We start from the raw sequence: 18,741 nt of genomic DNA, 5'->3' as shown, positions 1-18,741 counted from the left end.
TTCTGATAACATGATAAGTCGGGCAACACTTCAGGTTTACGCTCACCGATAACTGCCGTAAAAATAGAAAAGGCCCTGACCCAGTTCACCATGGTCTCATCGACCCTGAATTCCGCCATCTTGGCTCGCCATACGCTGGGGTGCCACAAATCTTTCTGGGTCTTTGCATATTCTACCTCACGATGGTCAGTCAAAAGTGAAAACATGTTGATATATTTATCTCCCCATATCATTTCTTTCGTAGCCATAGGAATGTGCTGCGATAAACTTTCCCGCCTTGAAGGTACTGAACTCTCCCCCACCAATGGCAATGGTCTCTTACCGTGTTCAGCCGTCTTCCCAGCCGTGTCCGTTGTAGTAGCCCGACCGTCCGTCGTGACCCCCCTCGCCACCTGCGGGGGAACAAAAGGTACATTCGCTGTCCCGGCATCCCTTGACTGCCGCAACTGCTCGATTATTAATCTGGCTTCTTCAGCCGGATCGCCCGCAGCCACTGATCCCCCTGCTCATTTCTTTAGCCAAGGTAACACTGCTGCTAACTGAAGGGCCAGTTCAGGGGGCATTTGGTCATCCCCTATCGGCGTTATCACTACGGTGATTGGTAAACCACCATCCGGACCTGGTACCGGGCTATCTACAGGCGCGACTGGGCTGTCTGCGCCCGGGCTCGATGGAGGCACTTCTGGGACTGGGAACTCCCTGAAACCTGCCCTCCCCTTATTCCTTTTACCCTTACCCCCTGGGGCGACATTCGGCAAGGCCGGTCCTATGACTTTTTTAGGCCGCCCCGAGGGAGTGTTCTGGGCTGCCATCTGCTTCTTGATGGCCGCTAAGCCCAGACCGAGCTCGTCCACTTTACCCATCTTCCGGTCCATCACCGCTACTCGGTTCACCAAGGTGCGTAGCTTCCTCTCCATCTCACAGCTCTTTCCCGCTTTTTTGCCAGACATGGTTTCGGTTACTCCGTCCGACTTGATCCTCAAGGGTACTCGATCTCTACACGCCTGACACTGAAAGAGAAATAACAAAGATTACAAGTTCTCAAAATTGCTGCTTGTTCCTTCGAGGGCTCACGAGCGACGAGTGGTGCAGCCTTCAGAGCACTGGAACAAGAGGAAGCTTCGTTGGATTCCCTCTCTATTTATCCATCTGCGGGAGGGCGGGGGCCCACCTCAGGTACGCCCATCCGCGCGCGGACTTCCGGGCGGGTGTCTAGGACAACACCTTCTGGGCGGGAAGAGCGTGCTCCGGCTACGCCGCTTTGGGCATACCAGCCGAGACACGCCCCCCGCCCACAACGGTTTCCCGGGGGGATCGGGGCACCCATCCATACGTTCGGGGGGACCGAGTGGTCTTCCCTTTCCATTCGCTTTGTGGTTAGTAACTCACGTTTTCTTGCTTTCCATTTGAGCCATCCAGCTTGAATTTGTACCTTCCTTTGCCCAAAGTTTATTTACAGTATGCTTCCGAGTGCTCCCTTTCAGTAAATGGGCCTGTAAATCTAGGTTTTATCACGAAACACTTGCTGTGCATTCAAAGACTGGGTTAAAATGTCAGGCGCTGTCTTCGGAGGGCGCTTTTTTACTTTTCTGTCATTTCAAACTGAGAAGATTCCTGTAAAATCTTGCAGGATATTGGGGAAGGAAATAGTTTTTTCTATCAAGCGACAACATTTAAATGAACTGAGTAAGTATTTCAGAATTAGGAACACACAGGAAGCAATTTTTTTGTTATTTCTGAAGTGTGCTGAAAACATTCTTTAATATGAACAAAAATCATTACAATCTACGATGCAATTTTCACACGTTTTCATCAATGCACTGTATAGTTTCATTAGTAAAACTTAAAGTCTGTGCAAATGTAATGGCCATTACACGTGAAAATGTAGCTGCCAAACAGTTATACTTTACCAATCTAACTACTTCCCTTCGCTCTCCTAGAGATCTTTTTAATATTGTGGATTCCTTGTCTGTTATTCCATCTCCTGACCCCGTCGTTGCATCACAAAAACTTTGTGATGAGATCTCCTTGTTTTTCCATACTAAAATTGGAGATATTTACTCTGATTTAGAAGCCCTTAATTCTACTCAGGACTCCCCCTTGTCATCCGACCTTTCTTCAGGACCCAGTCTCTCCCTGACCCCGCGAGGACATTTATCCAATTTTCCCCTACTGTCCCATGAAGTGCTAAATGGCCTGCTTGATAACCTTAAATCGGGATCTCCCCTAGACCCCTGTCCTCTTAAAGTCCTGAAAAATAGTAGAGAGGTCCTTCTTTACCCCTATCTTCAGGTGATGAACTTGGCAATCTCGAATGGCGTCTTCCCCGCAGCCTGGAAGTTGGCCATTGTTAAACCTTTACTAAAGAAACCCACCTTGGATCCTGGGACTCTAAAAAATTTCCGTCCCATATCCCTCCTCCCTGCCCCTGCAAAAATGCTTGAGGCCCATCTGAATCACCACCTCAATGCCTTCCTGGATACAGCTGGCCTGCTAGATCCCTCTCAGCATGGCTTCAGGAAGGCTCACAGCACCGAGTCGGCCTTGACAGTGGTAGTCAACAACATCCGCGCTAAGGTCGACAGAGGTCAATCTACCATTCTGATCCTGCTCGACCTTACAGCTGCGTTTGACACCCTGTCCCCCTCCATCTTGGCCATGCGACTTGGTGAGATGGGAGTGGAAGGATCAGCTTTGGGTCTCCTGACATCTTTCCTTAACCACCGTGCCCAAAAGGGCAAACTGGGTGACTTCCTTTCTCCGGCCAAGTCTTTGCATTGTGGGGTCCCGCAGGGCTCTTCCTTGAGCCCCACACTTTTCAACATATATGTGGCCCCACTTGCAAGACTGGTTAGATCTTATCGCCTGGAAGTCCTGTCGTACGCCGACGACACTCAGATAATGGTCTCCTTATCCCATTCTTTGGAGTCCTCGGCCTTGAATTTTAAGAACTGCATGGAAGCCGTGACAGGCTGGATGACCTCGAATTTCCTCAAACTCAACTGGGAAAAAACTGAGGTCCTTGTCTTTGGGGGGAAAACCGGATCTCTGGTCAGAGCAGTGGTGGCCTCCTGCTCTTGGCACCTGCCCCAAACGTTCCCTCTTTGCTCGAAATTTGGGGGTAACCATTGATACTACTCTTGCTTTTGACAAGCAAGCACGCAGGACCGTCTCCACATGCTGTGGGGTGTTAAGGATCCTCAGGAAACTCGCCCATTACCTCTCCCCAGATGCTCGGAAACAGATCTCAGTGGCCCTCATTTCCCCTCGCCGAGACTACTGTAATGCCCTCTACCTTGGTATAAGCAAAAAATTGATTCATCGTCTCCAAATCGTCCAAAATGCTGCAGCCAGGTTTGTCGTGGATGCCCCCAGACGGGTTTCCGTCTCGGGGATTAGAAAAGATCTCCACTGGCTGCTAGTGCAGGCAAGGATCAATTTCAAGGTTCTTGTACTCACTTACCGTGCCCTTCAGGGTCTGGGTGCTGAGGACATTGGATCCCTTGTATCCCTCTACACTCCCGGCAGGGACCTGCGGTCAGCTCATAAAAATCTTCTGATTACACCTCGAACTGCCAAGGCAAGGTCGGGAGGGAGAGCTTTTTTCTCCCTTGCCCCCAAACTGTGGAACACGCTTCCCACTAATCTTAAGGCCCAGCCGTCTCTTGTTCTTTTTCAGAAAAATTTTAAGACTTGGCTCTTCTCAGAATCCTACCTGTAAGCTGCTCTCTTTTGGGTTGCTTTTTTGATCTTTCAGCTTGTTTCCACCATCTGCGCCTTGATGACCCGGGTTAAGTAGCGCCATACAAATTTACCTACATTCATTCATTCATTCATTCATTCATTCATTCATTCATTCATTCAGTAATGGAAATGTGCTACCACACTATGCCACCCCACTCTACTCTGTATCATTCCACTCTACCCAACTGCACGCTATGCCTCTCCACTCTACCCTGTACCACTCTACTCTATGCCACTTTACGCCATTTTACTCTATGCTACTCTACACAACGGCACTCTGCCAAGCACTACTCCACTTCACTCTACTTTGAAACAATCAGCTCTAAGCCAATGCACTTTACTCTGCATCACTGTACTCTACTCCACTCTGACACTCTACTCTGCAACACTGCACTCTCTGCCACTCAACTGTGCGCCACTCTACTCTGTACTACTCCACTCTATGCTACTTCACACTACACCACTGCCCTCTGTATCACTGCCCTCTGCATCAGTCATCTCTACGGCACGCCACTTCACTCTGTACCACTGCACTCTACTATGTACCACTGTAATCTATGCCACTGCGTTTTACGATGCTGCACTGTACGCCAGTGCGTTCTATGCCACTATACTCTGCAACATTCCATGCAAATGCACTCTACACCAGCCCACTCTACGTCACTATTAGCTATGCTGAACAGCAGCCACGCTAATGTACAACAAGGTTAAACACATTGGCAAAGCCAATAGCTCTTACATAGGTGAGACCTCTTGGCTTTGGCAATACTTGTTATAGATGGAGACTTGGGACGACCTGTGCTCCTTTCCTGGAGCTTGAGATAGGCGCTTTACTTGCTATTGCATTGGACAGCGCTAGAATGTACTTAGCCCGATTTTCTTTATCATGGATGAAGATGTGGCCCAGTACACACCATCAGGGCCTGGTACTTTCCTGTCTACAATGGCATTAAGGCCTGATTTTATATCCTTTAACCCCATGGCTGCTAGGCGTTTTCCCGTCCTGCGCTGGGTTTTATTATTTTATATTGTTTTATGACGAGCTGGCCTTGTCATCCGCGCACGGCAGGTAAGCGCCATGACGAGCCCAGCTCGTCATTAGCCTCGAAGGGGTTAAATCGACACCAGAGCATCTTGCTTCAAATCTACCCAGGTCAGCTGAGCATCACAGTAGGGGGTTTGAAGGTCATTTGTATATAAGGCCTTAAAATGATTGAGCCAGTTAAGTGTCAAGATGTGGTTTAGGGGCTGTGATGCTGCCACTTGGGACCCCCATACCACCAAAGACCACATTTTTGGTAATCATTCTCAAAACATGATTGGAGTAAGTCGCACCATCTCTTCTCATCCCAATCTCTTTTAGCTTTGTGTTGTATTTGTTTATATACCTTCCTTTAGGACTTTATCTTTCCTAGATCCTTGGATCTGTCATCCAATGCGAAATGTCTTCTGGCCTGTCAACTCTCCTTGTTGCACCAGGTGTTATTGTACCGAAAATTATTTTTCAGTTAAGTATTAGGGGCGAAGAAATAGAAGACTAGGTAATTGTGTAGCATGTTTTCTGCATAGCCCATTGTAATTTTCCCTGCATTTGCCTAGCTGTGTACGTATTTTCCCTTGCACGCGTTACTAGCAAAACACACTTGCTTTTGTGCCACATTGTACTTTCAGACGGAAACTGCATATGTTTTGGCATTCTGTTCTTTTCCTGGGATTTAGTCTGAGCACCACAGACAAGGTCAAACAACAATGTCCTTTGTTATTCTTTCTGGCCAGGCACTAGCACCTAGACATAACCCAAGAATGCAGCTGTTGTTTATGTGCATACATGTCCGAGCATATAGTTGAGTGCATGAGCCAAAAACAGACACATGGAATGAGACTTCTGAGACTAGAACACTGCTTCCCATGAGATGTAGAGCGTTCACCTGTGTATGCTAAGGTACGGGGTTTGCCGATAATCCCAGATATCTTTCATATAATCATTTTACTTTACTCGCAGGGGAGGGGGGGTTAGGCTACTATGTCTTATAAAATGACAGTACGTTTCATGGTATGTGGATTATTGACCATGCTAACAGTATTTTTATTATGCATTTGATTTCCAATTGTGGCACGTATACTGCATTTCAGCGCACCATAGTTTAATAAATATTCTAAACTTCCTTCATGTTTCTTGTTTATCTTATTGTGGATAAGTACAGGTGCCAGGACAGTCTTGACTAACAGTGCGCGCCAAAAATCCAGTTATAACATATAACATAACAAGTACAAGAGAGAGTGCGAAAGGCTTTGTCCCATTGCCGCGATCCTGGAGAGGGTCGAGAGTGGTTGTGTTCAGGGGTGCCAATTCACTTGTTTCTCTGGTATGGTTAGGAGGGCATGTGAGGCACTATAGCTAGCCAAACTCGGGCTGATGGATACTGAGGTAGTATGATGACTCAGTTCCTACATGCTGATGTTAAATGGTCCCAAACATAATTCTGTTCTTGAGCAGAATCCCTGCAACAATTGAAAAAGTTTGAATGAACAAATGCATGTTGCTTTCTTTATATTGCTACTTTTGAACAGTAGAAAATCTAAGGGCAATGTAGATCTTCATAAATTTAAAGTGACAGAAGACAGCTCATCATGCATTTCCAACTAGCTGGTGCCATTTAAGTGTGGTGTGCTTGTTGTTCGCTATCTGAAGGTCCATGGTTGATCTTCACAGAGGACCATGAGAGGGCAGTTTTTTCCCAGGGTGACGACACGTAATGGCATAAAGGATTGTGGTCACTCTCAGTCCTCTCCTTAACTATCATATCCCACACTTTATACCAAAGTCTAAGATCAATCAGAATGTAGTTAATGTGACTCGAACAATTAGGCTTGTTGTATGTGGAGGCCCCCTGCAGTCCGACTTTGTTCCACTATTCGTTGTCCTAAGCCACTATTCCAGTAAAAGGGCCTTTAATTGGAGTGCTGCTTGGCTTCATTTTCTTTGCCGGGAAGTAGGTCAAGTGAGAGAATACCCCATTTCTCATAGTCTTCCCTAGCCAAATTAATGTCACTCCTGTCCAGGGGTTCAAACATGGTATTGAAATCTCCGGCCAGGATGGCCTGTGATGGATATTTCCTTTTCTGCCAGTGGCTTTCAATTTTTTTTAAAAGTGTATCTGATGGCTAACCTCTTTTGATCCCTCTCACACAGATGCTGTAAAATGTCAACATTAAGGTTTATTTTTGTCCTTTATTGTAATCCCAAAATATCAGCACAGTCAATCTCAAGTGTCCATATTGTGCAGTTGAGCTAGATTGTAGCCAATTTCAACAGCCCGACCCCACTCCCCATATGTCTGGCCACGAGTTGGCTTTGACCGTAATCCAGAAACTAGTGTAAACACATGCTCTATGCTCCAGGTTTCCTGGAATACACATATATTGAATTGCTCGATAAACTCATTCCACTCCGGTAGTTCAATTTTGGACTTAAGACCTGCCACATTCCAGGAGACCACTGGTAGCTTATCAAGTGCATTACGTTTGAAGTGTCTTGGAGTGTTAATGGCTGAAAGTTTGAATCATTAGTATTAAGAGCAACATTATCCTGAGCAGTTTGTAACATGTAATTGGTGGGCTCTGAGGTCCTCTTCCTAGGTGCTGGGCTAAGGGATAAATTAGTCGTCTCCAAGGGGAGGATGTTCCTCCTCTCAGAATATGCCTTAAGTGTCTGCAAATATTCTCAATTAGTGTAGGAAACTGGCTCTATATATACTATACCAAAATGAGGTGTAGTGTGCACAGAGTCTAGTGGAACCCCAAAGGTAGGCAGAGGTAAAAGTAAATAGCACCTTACTCTCTATTTGTTATAGTGTGGGCGAGCAGTAAGGGTTTATCAGAGGGTAGTGTTAGGCATTTGTTGTACACACTCAGGCAAGAAATGATGTCACACACTCAAAAACTGAACTTAGACCAAAGTGTCTGTACAAAAAAATATTATTTAGTTATTTTATTTCTAGAACCAAGCCTGGTGCAGGTAAGTGAAATAATACTTTGTAAAACGTATGCAGTGATTTACAGTTGAATGCAGGTTCAAATGAATACTTTGCAAAATCTCATGCAGTGATTTACAGTTGAATGCAGGTTCAAATGCAGTTGGTTGAATTACAGGTAAGTCAGTAATCAGAATTACTTATCAGTTACTTTGTAGATTACAATATTCATTCCTTCTTGGATTACTTTGTAAGTTACTTTTGCTAATCAGTGTGATATGCCTAGATAGCACACTGAAACATTTCCTAGACAGGTAAGTCATTCACATTTGGTGCAACTCCACACAAAGCAGTCAATGCAATCCTATGGGAAGAAATGAAGTTATTGGTTTACAGGTAAGCACTTGTTTGTGGGAGTTGGTATTCTGGGGTTAGAACTAACTATGGGCCGAAAATTCGTACCGCTCGCGGAATTTGCGGGTTTTCCGCAATTTTGCGATCCGCAAATCTCGCAAAATTGCAGAAAAATCTGCGAATCTGCGAGCGGGACACATTTTTTCCAGCAAGCACTTACAGGGTTACAGCAGGTGCCCAAGTTGAAGCTAATTTCTTTGTAACCATTTACAAAGTGGTTACAAAGAAATTAACTTCAACTTGGGCACCTGCTGTAACGCTGTAAGTGCTTCCTGAGCGGCGCCTCGTTTCCTACTTGCAACTATTCTCTGACCCTGCTCTGACCCTCGAAGCAGGGTCAGAAAATAGTTACAAGTATGACATCAGGCTCCTGTCACAAAAATTAAACCTCAACAGGAAGCACTTAAAGATAAATAAAGCAGGTGCCCGAGTTGAAGCTCAAATTCAGTAACATTTTAATCAGCCCAAAACATTAGTGAGCAAGGTCAAGGCTGGGCAAGTGTGCTTTAACCCCATATCTGCTGTCGAAAATTAGCTGTAATACTCGAGAGAGGTCTTTGCATCCATGAGTTTCTTGAGCGCGATCCCCTTGTAGTTCCTGTGGCCAGGAGGCTTTCTCCTCACCTGCTGCCCTGCTCGCTCTCTGACCCTTTACACAAGAGGCATGTGCACTCGCATAGAAAGCCCCGCACCACACACTAGCAGTATCAAACGTTTTTCCCGCCCTTTCCCAACTATGATGGACAGCTTACTCAAGGGACCTCGGAGCCTTTTGGCGCAATGGCAAAGTTACAGGCACACATGGTCAGTGGAGACAAATCTTCTGGCCCTTTACGCAGCTGCAGTGTAGGAAAAGCACTATACATTTACACGAGGTAGCATCTACTGATTAGCCAGTACTCCAGTTGAGTAGAGGTATTGCACAAAACGGTGGCATCTTCGTGGATAACTATGCAGGGCAGGATTCATTCTGGCACGAGGCTCCTGTCACAAAAATTAAACCTCAACAGGAAGCACTTACAGATATAGCTGGTGCCCAAGTTGAAGTTCAAATTCAGTAACGTTTTTAATCAGCCCAAAACATTAGTGAGCACTGTCGAGGCTGGGCAAGTGTGCTTTAACCCCATATCTGCCGTAGAAAATTAGCTGTAATACTCGAGGGAGGTCTTTGCATCCATGAGTTTCTCGAGCGCGATCCCCTTGTAGTTCCTGTGGCCAGGAGGCTGCTTTCTCCTCACCTGCTGCCCTGCTCGTTCTCTGGCCCTTTACACTAGAGGCAAGTGCACCCACATAGAAGCAAAAATAACAGTTGATGGACAGAATGCAGAACAATGTCATACATTCACCCCAGTACAAAGATCTGGGCCTAAATGAACAATTGTTACTTACCTGTAAACAGGTGGTTCTCCAGTATTGGCGTCTTTCATAGATTCACATGCTTGAATATTCCCCGTCGTCGGAGTGGGAGTCCCACGGTAAATAAAATAGCAATAAATACTAAATATATATATATATAAAATATATATACCTATATATATAATCAGGAGAAAAAACCTGAAATACATATTAGAGAAGGCATAAACTGCCCAACCAAAATTCTACATAGGAATGCATGGGGAAGGAAAAGACCACATGCAGCCTATCCTTGTCATTATGTTGGTCCAAACTGCAGCCAATCAGGCGACAGCAGCCCTCTAGAACCTTCTCCTCAGAGCTCAGCACCTCAGATTTCGTAGCACAAGAGTGACCAAAAGAGTCTATGAGGAGAAGAGAGCCTCTGAGGGGAGGAGGGAGGGTCGCATGTGAATCTATGAAAGACACCAATACTGGAGAACCACCTGTTTACAGGTAAGTAACAATTGTTCTTCTCCAGTATTGGGGTGTCGTTCATAGATTCACATGCTTGAATATAGAATAGATAGCAGTCAGTACCAATGAAAAATGTTTCCATAAACACAATGCATAATAAAGACTGAAAATGTATGTGTATGGAGTACATAAATATATATATATATATATATATATATATATATATATATACATATATATATATATATATATCAAACAGTCAATAAGCATATGGAAACTAAAAGGAGGAGGGTAGAACAGAGGTTCACCTTATTGAAAAAGATTACGAAGCACAGCTTGTCCTACTGCGGTATCCCCTTCATTCATGGCTCCCAGACCGTAGTGTTTCGTGAACGTGTGCCTGCTGGACCATGTGGCTGCTCTGCAAATCTGATACAGCGGGAAACCGGCAAAGAGTGCAGTAGAGGACGCCTTGGATCTGGTGGAATGGGCCCTTACTGCAGACTGCAAAGGTTTGCCTGCTTTTTGATGGCAGAAGGCAATAGCTGAAGACACCCAGCGGGCTATTGTAGGTTTGGTGACTGGTCGCCCCTTGTGAAAACGGCCATAAGCAACGAAGAGTTGGTCAGATTTGCGGAACTGGGCCGTTCTTCTGATGTAGAACTTCAAGCACCTCTTAATGTCTAAGGAATGCAAGCGTTGTTCGGCGGGAGACTGCGGATTAGCAAAGAAAGACTTCAGAATAACGGGCTCATTGAAGTGGAAATCTGAAGGTACTTTAGGAAGAAAGGTTGGGTTTGTGCGTAGCAGTACACAATCCGGCTGAAACTGAAGAAATGGTGGTTTGATCGTGAATGCATGAATGTCACTCACTCGACGCGAAGACGTCAATGCAAGAAGAAGTGCAACCTTCCAGGTGATGTACTTGTGGTCAGCTCTATGTATTGGCTCAAATGGTGCATTCATTAACTGTGTTAAAACAATGTTGCGGCGCCACGCAGGAGGAGGGCGCCGAACTGGTGGAAATTTACAAAAGAGTCCTTTGAAAAATTGGCGTATTATCCTAGAGGAACATAGGGAGTGTGAGAAGGTGGCCCGATATGCAGCGTTCGCTATTCTAGCGACCACTATGTATCGTTCCAACGACCCTTATGGTGATTGGTTGTAAGTCAACCTCAGACCAGCTATCCTAGTAGCGTGGATACGAGCAGTCTTCGGGCTAAACTCTAGAGGGCGTGTTAAGCCAGCTGTAATACCATCACATACCCCTTGAACACCAAGTGAAAGGACACCACACAAGTGTTATGAAAATAAACAGTATATTTATTAAGAATCACAACAGCCCTGGACTCTTTATGAGGACAGGGTACTAAGCACAGAACCAAAAGCTCTTAGAAAATACTTCAAGTGCACAATTAGAAACAAGTGCCCGAGGGCACGGAAAGTTTAGTGGTCTCGGGCGGACCCGATAAGGCAAATCGGAAGCAAGGGACTCGGGACCCTAGAGTAAGGAGGCTATGCAGGCACCGGAATGCCGAAGTTACCTAGCCACGAGGGCTGCGGCTGCACAAGTCTTACAGGCGTCGGGGGTCTTCGCTGACGAGCCAGGAGCCGGAAGAAAAAGGAGTTGCTGGCCGGCGACCAGTGATGAATAGTTCGTAGAGATCCAAGCCTGGATCAGTGTTCGTTGATACCTGAAAGCAGAGGGGACCAAGTTCGTACTTCTAGCCAGTAGTCAGAGGGTACCAGGAAGGCACCGGATGGCCGTCACCTCGACTAGGTGAGTGGGCGACGCTAGGCTCTGCAGTCTCACGGACCAGGAGGCGTTGTCGGTGACCAGGATGGAGGTGCGAGCTGTCCCACGAAGGTTGATGCTGTCAGCGTCGCTGGGCCCAGGATTGGGGCAACAAGCCTTGGCAGATCTCAGGGCCACGTGGTGGGCCTAAGATGGCGTCTTGAGTGGACCAGGAGGGTCCGGAGTGCTCCTCTCGAAAAAGGGAGCAAGGGCCGGTCTGGAGCAACCAGACCAGCAGCGTTGGTTGTCGGATGTCGTCAAGGAAGGACACAAGCCAGCGGCTAGTGACCAGACAATGTGCTGAGCAGCGAGCAGAAGGGCCCCACGCAGATCGTGGAGATGCTGGGAGACTGCACTTCGGTGCTGGAGCTGCTCAGGGTCGGGGCTTCTCGGACCCCAGAGCACTCACCAGAGAATTGCTTCGATGGTCGTGCTGGGTAAGAAAGCGTGCAGGTTTTGATGATGGCCGGTCCCTCGAGGTCTCGTCGCACCCACAGATCTCAGCTGAGCTGACGACGTGGGTAGAGGTCAGAGGTGCCAGGGAAGCCGGTTCTCGTCGAGCTGGTCCGTCGGATCCTTGAGGAAGGACTTGCAGCAAACCGCAGAGTTCTTAGATGGTGCCCGCTGATGCAGGGTGACTACTCCTTAGCCACAAGGGAGAAATCTTGAGAAGAGTCTCGAAGTCCTTTCGTAGAAAGTATTCTTGATTCAAAGATGATCTAATTGGGAAGGGTCCCCGCTCCGGCCTTTATCCTAAAGAAAGGGGCGGGTACATGACTAGGTCCGGCCCTAAGGGTGGGACCAGGAAGGGGGCAGTTACACCCCTCTCCCCCTGCTGGACTTTCCCCAGGTCAGGGGCTGCGCGCCCCTGGAACTGGTTCTAGCCGGCAGATGCGTAGTGAGCACCGGGGTGCCACTCCGCAGTCACCTTCTTGCAAAGCCCTACCTACCCAGAATACACAAACCCTGTCTGGGACGGTGCGAACACCGCCCTTGACAGGAAACCCTTTGTCCAAGCTCTCCTCGCTGGAAGGACTCCCAGCAGCAGGAGGTCAGACTTGTGTCTGTGGTGGCAGCGTCCATTTTGTGGAGCTGAGGCTTCAGTTAACTTTAACCGGGGTTCACAGTTACGTACATGTCGTGTCCCTCTAGAAGGGCGGAATGCTAACCTCGTCGCCAGGAATGGTGAGAGGGCAGCACCCCGATTCGTATGACACCTTACTCGACATGTCTTGATAACGCGATACCGAAGTTACCGATATGGGACGCGTCATCATGGAACAGCCATTGGGTCTTGGTTCCGCAAGCTGCAACCGGGCTCGGCTCGTGCCGGAGTCCAATTCACACAGTTCCAGGCACTCTGCCTTCAGGATTGTCAAGGCCTGCCATAGGAGTGACTGATAGGAACTCGGGTGTCCATTTTAGGGTTAGGCATAGGGATACTATACCTATAGCAACGGGCGAGTACGCCACGTTGCCCCAGCTGTCGTGCAGCCAGTTGTGTCAGATTTAGATGGCCATCCAGGGGTGGCATAATAGGTAGGCCCTGGGTACACCGATGCCCTGAGTTACAGGGTCTGACAGGGTGGCCCAGTTCCAATTGGGTAATGCACCTAAGGTACACATATCAATTTAGCGAGAGAACAGCTAGGCTGTGGGTCTGATTGGCAGGCCCACAGCCCGAGAAAGTCGTAAACCAGTGAAACAAAAGCAAAAAGTCCGGGTGATCATAGGATTGCAGACCCTACTCTCCTACAGGGAGGTGGAGCCATCTTGGCTGAAGCGTGAAATTGCCGCCAGAAAAACTCTTAAAGTAGCATGAGACAATCCTGACTGAGCTAAATGAAAGAAGAAAGGGAGGAGCTGAGCAGGCATTGCACGCAAAGGATGCACACCGACAGCCGCACACCAATGGCAGAAACGTTTCCATTTCAACTTGTAAGTCTTTATAGTTGAAGGAGCCCTGGCTTGAGCAAGGATCTCTCGACATACTTGAGGAATGGTTAGATGTGCAAATTCACAGTGTTCAGGTTCCAGGCTGATAAGCTCAGAGAAGAGGGGTCCGGATGGAAGATGAGACCCCTGTCCATGGAAAGAAGATCCATCCGAGGATGAAGAAGGATGGGCTTGCATTGGGAGAGAAGGAGCAACTCCGAGAACCATGCCTGTTGTGGCCACTTGAGAGCAATGAGAAGGATGTGGCAGGGTTCTCTCCGTATCTTCCAAAGCACTCGCGGCACCAGAGGGATTGGAGGAAAGGCGTACGCAAACAGATTCGACCAGTTCATCAAAAGGGCATTGCCCTGAGACCCTTTAGGGGGATGCCAACTTGCGTAAGCTGGGCATTTGCGGTTCTCTGGCGTTGTAAAGGGATCCAGCGCCGGGCGACCTCATCGACGAAAGATCATGTTGAGTGTCGGTTGATGTAGTTCCCACTCGTGGGTTGATGATCGGGATCTGCTTAGGGAATCCGCCAGGAGGTTGGACAACCCCGGGAGATGAACTGTGGTGATCGTGATTAGGTGATTGAGTGACCAGTCCCACATCGCCTGTGCCAGGCGAGAGAGCACCGGAGATTTCGTTCCGCCCTGCTTGTTTATGTAGTGCATGCAGGTTGTGTTGTCTGTTTGTATGAGAACAGACTCTCCTTGCAGCACGGGTTGAAACGACTTCAGCGCTAGGAAAATAGCCATGAGCTCCAATTTGTTGATGTGCCAGGCTTTCTGATGTAGAGTCCATTTTCCTTTTATAGACAGGCCCTGGAGGTGCGCCCCCATCCCTCCAGAGACACGTCCGTGGTTAGTGTAAGATCTGGGGTGTTTGATAGGAACGACATCCCCGCTGCAAGATGCAATGGTTGTGTCCACCATTTGAGCGCTGCTCTCATGTGAGTCGTGACACAAATCAGATCGTTGAAGGATCCGGTGACCTGACACCACTGTCCGTCTAATTCCTCTTGAATAGGACGTGTCCGTAGTCTGCAATGTGGGATGAGAGCGATGCACGACGAAGCCATCCCCAGAAAGGACTTCAACAGTCGAACTGAAATGTACTGTTTTGACAGTAGAAGAAACACTAGACGAAGAATCCTCTGTTGACATTCCAGGGAGACGAACGCCTTTGCCAGCGTGGTGTCTAGTGTGGCCCCTAGGAAATCCTTGCAAGTTGCAGGGTGCAATTGGGACTTTTCCAGGTTGATGGACAGACCTAAGGTACGAAACACCCTCTGACAAATGGAGGTATGGTGCAACAGTTGTGAGCGGGACTGTGACTTTAGGAGGCAATCGTCGAGATATGTGAATATCCGGACACCTTGGAGGCGAAGAAAAGCCATGACCGGAGCCAATATCTTGGTAAAGACTCGAGGGGTGGAACGGAGGCCAAATGGCAGGACCTTGAACTGGAAATGCTGTTGCCCCACTTTGAATCGTAGAAACTTCCGATGACCTGGGAGTATGGGACATGGAAGTAGGCGTCTCGGAGGTCGATAGTCGCCATGAAATCTCCGACTGAGAGCAAACGCAAGATTTCTGTAAGCGTCAACATGTGGAAGGATTGACTCTTGAGATATTGATTGAGCGCTCTCAAGTCCAAAATGGGTCTCAATTCCCCGTTCTTCTTGACAATTAGGAAAAAACGGGAATAGAAACCCTTCCCTCTCGGAGACCTCAGTACCACTTCTACCGCACCCTTCTGAATCAGAAGGCGAACCTGATGAAAGAGTTCTTTGAGGTGCGGAGGTGGAGGCCCGGAAGGTGGCGACGGAGGAGGTATATCGATGAATTCCAATGCATGGCCTTTGTCTACAATGTCGAGCACCCAACGGTCCGTGGTGATGGAGGACCATTGAGAACCAAACAAAGAGATTCGACCTCCAATTTGCGGAGTTAAAGGCAAGTCATTGTTGTTTGTTGGAATTTCCTCTGTAAGTGGACTTTCCTCTATAGGTTTTGGCAGGGAGAAATGCTGGTTGCTTTGGTTATAGGAGCGATATTGATTGCTTCCTCCTCAAAAATTGGAATTAGTGCCTCGTCCTCGAGCACCCCGAAAGGGCTGTTTCTTAAATTGAAGAGTACCTAAGGCACGTGCAGTGTCCGTGTCCTCCTTTATAGATGTCAACGCTTCGTCAATGTGCGCTCCGAAGAGTGATTCGCCATCATAAGGCATATCAAGAATTCTTGCTTGAACCTCCTGACGGAAAGAGTTTGAGCGCAACCAACCTTGCCGACGTAAGACGGCCGCTCCAGTGAGTTGTCGAAATCCAGTGCAGGCCACATCCACTGCACAATCAACCAATTCCTTGGATGTTCTTTCACCTTCCTGAAGAAGCTGTAGCGCTTCTGCCTTGGAAGCATCCGGAAGTAACGCCACATAGGCGGACATATCTGCCCAAACTTGACGGTCATATCGACCCAAAATGGCCATAGCGTTAGCCACTCGCACAGTAGTGGAAGACATTGATGAAAATCTGCGACCTATAGCATCAAGGCGTCGGCCCTCACGGTCTGGGGAAGCCGTGATAGTAGATGCAGGATTCCGCGATCCTCTCTGAGCTGCCTGCGTAACGACAGAATCAGGCTTCGGCTGGCCCGTAAGGCATGCCGGAGATCCCACCGGCGCCTTATATTTCTTCTCTATCCTCGGCAATTGTGCCGGTGAAGAGTTTGGGGTCTTCATGAGTTTCACCCCTTCAGCCCAGATGAAATCTATGATTGGAACAGTATGAATCTGTTTAAATGGTTGGTTCTTAAAATCATATAGGAAACAATCTTCCTCTCTTCGGACTCGTGGCAACTTGAATCGTGTGCTGCTCTGTCCATCAATTGATGGAAGCTTGCAATATCCACTGGAGGAGAATCCCCTGGCGTCACCTGAGATGGGGATGGTGTCTGTGCCCGATAGTCATCCCACTCCGCCATCTGATCATCACCATCCACATCTGTAACTTCACCATCCTCTCACTCAGGAGGGTTCTCGTCAACATCAGGATACAAAGTTGAGTGAACCTGAATTGAAGTGTGTCTCTGACTGGTAGCAGGCAGCAAAGGTTCTGGAGGAGCGGTAGACGGCTCCGTAATCGGGGTCAAAACAGATGGGACAGAAGACACTTGAGGAGATGGAGGGAAATGGCGATTATAGTCATCCAACATATTTTGGAGGCTTGAAATCATTGAGAATGGCAACATCGCAGCTGGCATTTGAGTCTGAACATCATCATGATGGCCATACTGTTCCTCCTCATCGTTACTGAAGTCCTGACACTTTATAATTAAATCTGATGGACTTTGAGCCTCTGTAAAAGCTTCATGCTCCTGCCCTTCAGACTCCTGATCTGAGTCCGTAGCGAACAAAGGAGAGGGTGGAAGAGCCATTCCCCTTTCTGGTAAAGTTGCGAACTGGTCCGATTTGCTGGAAGACAGCGGCAACAAGGGTAATGAGGCAAATGAAGACAGTGTCATTGTGACTATATCTTGCGATTTTGACGTCGATGACAATCCTTCCGTCGATGGAGCTTTCGGAGGCATAGACGGTGCAATGGTCTTTGCAGTCTTCTTCGTCGAAATCGCCATCGAAACCGTCGTCGATGAAGACATCGTCGACGGGGACATCGTCGGCAGCAGTGGAGCCGTCGACAAAACCTTCATTGACGTCGATGTCGACGGAGCCTTCTGTTTTATCTTCTTCGTCGACAGGAAAACAGTCGAGGGGCAGTCGTCGACGGAGCAGTCGCCGACAGGACAGCTGTCGACGGAACAGACGATGACGGAACACTCAACGACGGGACACTCGTCGACGGAACACTCGTCGTCGAAGGCGTCGACGAAATCAACATCTTCAAACCTTTCGTCGACGACGATCGGACTGTCGACGACGGAGGTTTCTTCGTCGACGACGAAATTGGGATGATTGACGAAACAGTCTTAGAGCTGAGAATTACTCTCATCGACGACGAAGACGTCGACGAAGGCGCTATCGACGATCCAGATGCAAGCGTTGTCGTTACCGTCGACGACGACTTTGAACCAGAGACAGTAAATCTCGTCGACGGAACTGTAGACGACACCGTCGTCGACGGAAAATCAGTTTTCTTCACAGAAAAACTGGAAGCAGATGCAGAAGGAGCCGGAGAGCCAGGTCTCGTGGGCCCAGAAGTGGTAAAGACACCGCAGGGGTCAAGGAGAGAGACATCCTCTTCTTTTTCAAAAATGGAGAAGGCACCTCCTGCACACTACCACGCTTAGAAGCTGCTTTAGAATGGCCGGAGATTAGACTTTCAGCATCAGAAAGTACATTGTCTTTATCCTTTAGCCTCTGAAGCCAGAGTAGTAAACGGCCTTCTCGGTCTTTTAAAGTCTTTGTAGAGAATGTTCTACAGAACTTGCAGCTCCCCACCTCATGGTCAGGGTAAAGACAGTAAATACACTTACTGTGTGGGTCCTCAGAAAAAGTCTTAGCTTTCCACAGGATGAACAAGCTCTGAAAAGAGACTTCTTACTTGTAGACATGTTGAGAAACAGGAAAAAACCTGAAGAGATGAGAAAAACCGAGCAGAGCTCAGGAAGACTCCCTTACACACGACGTGCGGTAGAAAATCTGAGGTGCTGAGCTCTGAGGAGAAGGTTCTAGAGGGCTGCTGTCGCCTGATTGGCTGCAGTTTGGACCAACATAATGACAAGGATAGGCTGCATGTGGTCTTTTCCTTCCCCATGCATTCCTATGTAGAATTTTGGTTAGACAGTTTATGCCTTCTCTAATATGTATTTCAGGTTTTTTCTCCTGATTATATATATTTTATATATATATTTAGTATTTATTGCTATTTTATTTACCGTGGGACTCCAACTCCGACGACAGGGAATATTCAAGCATGTGAATCTATGAAAGACACCCCAATACTGGAGAACCATCGTTTTTTTGCACTCCACACCACCCTAGTTCAGACATGGCCATATGCAAATCAGCCTTGACCCTGTGCCTCATGGGAACAGTCCAGCCCGAACTGCC

This window comes from Lissotriton vulgaris, chromosome 11 (assembly GCF_964263255.1).
Source record: "Lissotriton vulgaris chromosome 11, aLisVul1.2, whole genome shotgun sequence".
NCBI classification, from domain to species: Eukaryota; Metazoa; Chordata; class Amphibia; order Caudata; family Salamandridae; genus Lissotriton; species Lissotriton vulgaris.
The sequence above is the reverse complement of the archived record's forward strand: the minus strand, read 5'-3'. Positions refer to the sequence as shown.